Below are 6,000 nucleotides of genomic sequence, written 5' to 3'. Positions count from 1 at the left end.
CAATGATTTGGCACGACGATAATTATTGTCACCGCGCCGCAAATATTTACACACATGCAAATAATTGTTGGCACGAAAATAATTGTTGGCACGAAAAAATACACACACGCAAATAATGGTTGGCACGAAAATAATTTACACAAGCGCAAAAAAATTGTTGGCCCGAAAATAATTAACACACTCGCAAATAATTGTTGCAGGACAAAATAATGATTGTCAGGGCAAAATAATTTTTGGCACAGCGATTTGCATGTTTGTTATGAAAACAAATCATCCTTTAATATATTTCAGCCGTTTAAGGTAGCTATGTATTTACTTAGTTCATCTGATCCCAATATTCTGCAAAATGATCTTAATGCTAACATAAATAACATTGCTGATTGGTTCCAGGCCAACAATTTAACTCTAAATATAAAGAAAACTAAACTAATGCTCTTTGGAACAAGGCAAGCTCTTCACAAGTTTAACAATGTTTCTCTTGTCTATGGAAATGAAACAATTGAAAGAGTTGAAAGGTATAAATATTTAGGTGTTACCTTTGATTCACACCTCATCATGGAATGAACATGTTAATTATTTATCTTCTAACATATCTAAACGCATTGGAGTCATTCGTAGAGTAAAGCATTACCTTCCATGGAAAACTGTCAAAATGCTTTCGCAAGCCCTCGTCTTTCCTCATTTTGACTACTGCAGTTCTGTTTGGTCCAATTTCAGTGCCTGTCACAATAATGAGCTCCAGATTTTGCACAATAGGCTGGCCCGTGTTTTGCTCTCTGCAGACATCAGAACTTCAGTGGACAGTATGATGAAAGACCTGGACTGGGTTAAACTTGGCTGTAGATGGGAGCATCAAATACTTATTTTAACTTTAAAATGTCTCACGCACATTGCTCCTGAGTATCTTTCTTCAAATTTTATTTTCACTCATTCTACTCATTCCAAATGCACAAGGGGTCAAGCGCAAAACAGTTTGGTTGTTCCAATATGGAAAACCTCTTCTGGAAAGAAAACCTTCCTTTATAGATCTTCAGTTGCTTGGAACAAGCTTCCTCCCAATCTTCGTGTCAATTTTAATTCAATGAGTTTGGGTGAATTTAAAAATGCAATTGGTCTATAAGTTTTGTATAATATCCTGAGCTATATATTGTTTTGTATCATGTTTAATTCCTTCATTTTGTAATATATATTTCTTATATTCTTATTATCATGTTTATGTATATATATATATAAAATCAGGTCTTCCAGGGAGACCAGTACATTTGTATTGATGGAATTTCCTGAATAAATAACGAATAAATAAAAATATAATTGATCAGGTGACGTATTTACAAACGCTAAGGATGATTGTTTGGCCCGATGTTTGACTCAGAATGTTCATAATATTTTAATAATAATAACACTAATAATAACAATAATACTAATACTACTGTCTGTTCAATTAGCTTAGATTCTTGTATTTTTAAGATATTTGAAAAACTAAAACACTGTGGTCAAAGTCATCAAAGAAAAGTGTTAGCTCAGCCTTAGACCCAACGTGATTTATACTTTTCAAATTCCAAAGTTCAATTTGAAACCCCATTTCTTTTCAATTTTGGTCTTTTCCCGCGATATTTTTATAAAAAGCCGTAGAACGTCAGGTACCATAAACTTTTTTTTTCAATCCATTTAGTGCAATGGGGACGAATGTCATAATAATTAGTTGCGCTGAGATATAGTATTCGACCATCCGCATCAGTAAGTATTGTCCAGCTAAATAGATATATTTGCCAGTAGGCCTAACTTTTTTATGTTGAAACCGTTGAATCATTACGTTATTATAAAAATGTGAATATGAACTAAGGTTTTCCAGAATAGGCCCAGCTTATATAAATACATTCCTTGCGTATTTATATTTATTATTGGAAAGAAATGATGGTGTTAAACAAAACTCAATTTACATTGTAAACCAGTTGAAATAAGAACGAAATCCATAATTTTAATGTCATTGTTTAGGAAAAAGATAATGCTCAACATAATGTTATGCATAAAACGTATTCGCGCATATAATTTCGTGCAACAAAAACATGTGGACAATCGTCACCTATAGACCCTATCCAATAACCGGAACGACATAACAATTGAAATGGCAGGACAGATTGTTTTGCTGAATTGGATAGGGTCTATGCCCTAAGTTGAGAATGGACCATCCCACTCGATTTGTGGACCCAAGTAACTGCCTAAAATGAGGCAAAATTGAAAAGAAATGGGGTTTTAAATTGAACTTTGGAATTTGAAAAGTTAAAATCACATTGGGTCTAAGGCTGTGCTAACACTTTTCTTTGATGACTTAGACCAAAATTTGTTATTTTTTCAAATATCTTAAAAATACAAGAATCTAAGCTAATTGAACAGACAGTAATAATACTAACACTAATAATAACAATAATACTAATACTAATAATACTAACACTAATAATAACAATAATACTAACAACAACAACACTAACACTAATAATAGTAATAATAATAATAATAATAATAATAATAATAACAATAATAATAATAATAACACTAATAATAACACTAATAATAATAATAACAAATTTAGAGGGAAATAATATAAGTGATGAACTTCTCACCTTTCTAGGCATTGTAGGCTTTTTTGATTTACAATTTTAATTACATGTTTTGTGTTTTGAATTCATCATGACAATACAGTCAACTTTTGTCATATTACGGCTCCTATTTCTTGATAATGAAAATCTCTTTATGCCTATATTATGAGCCTTTTGTTTCATCTCATCCAGCTTAAATAACAATAATAATAAGATATTAGAGCTCCCAAATGACAAAAAGCATGTGTTTTTATGACTGATGGGCAGTAATAATGCCTGTTTAAACCAACCTGTTCACGGTTAAAATTAACAAATCAATAGGGTGACAATTATTTGGGTGACATGCTCACTAGAACAGTGCAATTGTCTGAAATGTGTATCGTGTCAAGTTTGAACTTTTTTATTTTAAAAAATATAGTTAATGATTTATTAAAAGCGGCACTTTACTGTTTATGAGCTTTTTGAGTTATTTTGTAATGTTTGACTTTATGCATCTTCTTCTTTTTGCCCAGTCGGTTTTTAAACCGGCAAAACTATCAACAAATTGTCAGTTTTTGCCACTTTTCAGGCAAAAACAGGTTTCAACAGAACCCTGTTACCTCTAAACTGTGAAAATTCATGAGAAAAAGGTCAAAATTTGGGTAAACCACAAAGGTCCATTTCCTTGAAATGATATGATAAAAAGAACCATCAATGGTCCATTTAGGGGTAAAGTCCGAAAATCCAGAAGACTGGATGCCAAAATTTACATGAAACGTGATACGGGACCGCCAATCGCATGCTACATCAGTCGAAAATTAGTTAGTACTAGCAGTCAACCGTCTTTCGCGGTCACCGTCTTTCGCGGTCACTGTCTTTTGCAGTACTGATGTTTTATATAAATTTTTTTAAATGTTCTATTTAATGTGATTAGTGAGGTGAGAGGATATTGTCATTTAGAATTACAATTGAGAAGGTCAGATGCAATTTCAATGTTTGAGTTAATTTTGTTACCTTGGGGTGCACCCCATTTTCAAAGTTGTGGTGCAATTTCACCTGATGCAGCGCAACTTTTGAAGTGCAGTCTCAGAACAATCAAAATCCACATGGGCCTAAATATTTTGCACAGACACAAATTAACTGTCAGCTGCTACTGTATCAGACCCGGTATCAGACAAACCCTCTCCGACCCAGTCCCCTAGTTGAATAAATGTAGACTTGCACCTGCATTGCTGAAAAGTCCCTCAATTGTTTTCTTAACCATGATCTGTTCCTATGGGAAGTCTCAGTGAAATTGTTCAAAAGTCACCCATTTGGGTTACCCTGATTAATTTGTCCTTCAAAAGCTTCACTTACAAACCAATTCAACAAACAAACACTTTACTGTTGACTACAGGTTCTCCATACACAGAATACATGCTAATGTTGACAAATTAGTTGAATAAACAATAGATGTTAATTGAGTTTTTTTGATATTGATATTTTATTTTATTGCCAATTAGTGGCCCGTAGGCCAAATTACATACAATAAATTACAATATAAAAAATACACATAAGAACAATTAGAATTAAATATTTAGGCAGGCATTGCACAAGATATAAAACACACAAAAATATACAATTTGAATTAACATTTAGAAAATTGATTATAAAAGTCACTAAAATCGTATTATGAAATATTGCACTTTTTTTTATATATAAAATGACATTGAAAGTATAGTATATGCAGAACAATTCTAGGTGGCAAAGCAAAAACACAAACTATTTATTTAGGAGATCAACGAAATATGGAAGAGGACTATTTTTAAAACGATTTGTCCTAGTCCTAAACTGAGAAAATTGGCTGCAATTACGTAAAGCACGACCATGACACTCCTTCCTGGTAGGAGGGATAAGAGAACTTGTTCGATTTGTTTTGGTAAGCCCTTCGGCGAACCTAAGACAGTGGTCCTCCCTCCTATCAGAGAGGGTGTCAAACTTGCAGATTTGAAGCGCGTTACTATAAGATAAATAGTGCCGACCCAGAATTGTTCTGCAGGCACGTTTTTGGATGGCCTCTATATCTTTGGACTGTTTAGCTGAGATTCCAGAATGCCACACCACATCAGCGTACTCAAGAATTGGCCTGACATAACCACTATATACGACACCGAGCTCTTGGTTGGTAAACCAAAACGCTTAAGGGTTCGTAGCATGAACAACCGGGAATTAGCCTTTTTCAACATCGCGTCCATCTGGACATTCCATTTAAGGTTGTTCTGTAGCCACAAACCAAGTACCTTGGCTTCGGTGACGTATGATAGTGGTTCAGTGCCAATTCTTAAGTCGCGATGTGGCGGCAATGGATTAGAAAAAGCAATTTGCATGGCTTGACACTTGCTGGGATTCAATTTCAGGAGGCTGTCACTAGCCCACTCTGAGAACTGATCAAGATCACCCTGAAGTGGACTAGCACAACCACCGGAAAAATTCTCAGCAAATGTCAAGTCATCAACATATTTCCAACACCAACTACCAGCGTCTTGTGCTGCTTCGTTAATAAGAATCTGTACCCTGGGGTACACCACCATGAAGAGTTGTATAATCTGAGAGCACACTGTTGTATCTGACACACTGTTGACGGTTACGGAGGAAATCGCAAATCCAAGGAACAATGGACCTACGGACTCCCATATCGATGATCTTACCAATAAGAAGCGTATGGTCGACGAGGTCGAACGCCTTCGAGAAATCCGTAAGTACCACCGTTCCTATGTTGCGACTTCTCTCCGCTCCCTGGAAAAGAAAATGAACAAGAGAAACTAAATAATGAGAAGTTGACACTCCTTTTACATTACCATATTGGCGGATGTCAATATCATTTTGAATATCGTTTAGGACCCAATCAGTAATGAAACCTTCAGCTATTTTGGCAAAAATTGATGTGAGCGAAACAGGTCTCAACTTATCAATACTTGGTGGATACTGTTTAGGAATAGGGATGACAATTGCTTTCTTCCACTGCTCAGGAACACAACCCTCACTATAAGAATTATTCAAAATATCAGTAAGCGGCACACTTAACTCATATGCAAACTCTTTGACCAGTTTGGGTGGAACTTGATCAGGACCGCAAGTTTCTACTGTGTCATGTAATAGTTGAGACTACAGGTATACTTCTACTGTGTCATGTAATAGTTTAGACTACAGGCATGATATCGGAATATCCCTCGGTTCCAAAGGCAAAATGTTAGATTTTTCCCGGATTTTTTATAATGCCCTCCAAATAACCGATGCGCAGTTATTAACCTCTAAATAACTTATTTTCTGCCACTATAAATAAATACGGTTACAGCACAATTTGCATAACACCGCCCACCTCTCGCTTCCAACTAATTGAATCTATTGATGAAAAGCGATACGTCATAAAAGCCACTGCAATATT

Source organism: Amphiura filiformis, chromosome 5 (genome assembly GCF_039555335.1).
Source record: "Amphiura filiformis chromosome 5, Afil_fr2py, whole genome shotgun sequence".
Taxonomy (NCBI): Eukaryota; Metazoa; Echinodermata; class Ophiuroidea; order Amphilepidida; family Amphiuridae; genus Amphiura; species Amphiura filiformis.
Note: the sequence above shows the minus strand (reverse complement) of the source record.